Below are 693 nucleotides of genomic sequence, written 5' to 3'. Positions count from 1 at the left end.
ACGGGAGTTCATTAAAAGTTCAGTTGGAGATACTGTCCTTGAGCCCTATCTATTCTTAGCATACTGTTTTCAAAGGCCCCTGCAATATGGTTTTACAGTGCTTTCCCTAAAATCCGTTTGTTATTAGATTCTGTTTTTCTTATTATTTCTCAAAGGAAATCAAGCAGCAAATTACTCCCATATTTTAAGCTCTAAATTCAAGAACAACTAAATTCACTGCCAGCCATTACAAATATTCAGTTCTTTATTAAGGTATACACCATTACAGTAGGCTCAGAGTGCTAATACATAAATAATAACTATAGTTAGTAAAACAATGCAAATGAAGATGAGTTTAAAGAGCCCTGATCAATGAAGTACTTTTCAGTTGAAAAATTATAGAAGGACTGGGGGCAGTGGCTCACGCCTGTAATCCCAGCACTTTGGGAGGCCGAGAGGGGCAGATCACCTGAGGTCAGGAGTTCCAGATCAGCCTGGGCAACATGGTGAAACCCCGTCTCTACTAAAAATACAAAATTAGCCAGGTGTGGTGGCACATGCCTGTAATCCCAGCTGCCCGGGAGGCTGAGGCAGGAGAATTGCTTGAACCTGGGATGCAGAGGATGCGGTGAGCCGAGATCGTGCCATTGCACTCCAGCAACAAGAGTAAATCTCCATCTCACCAAAAAAAAAAAAAAAAAAAAAAAAAAAAAA

Source organism: Mandrillus leucophaeus, unplaced genomic scaffold (genome assembly GCF_000951045.1).
Source record: "Mandrillus leucophaeus isolate KB7577 unplaced genomic scaffold, Mleu.le_1.0 Scaffold504, whole genome shotgun sequence".
In the NCBI taxonomy this organism is placed as follows: domain Eukaryota; kingdom Metazoa; phylum Chordata; class Mammalia; order Primates; family Cercopithecidae; genus Mandrillus; species Mandrillus leucophaeus.
The sequence above is the reverse complement of the archived record's forward strand: the minus strand, read 5'-3'. Positions refer to the sequence as shown.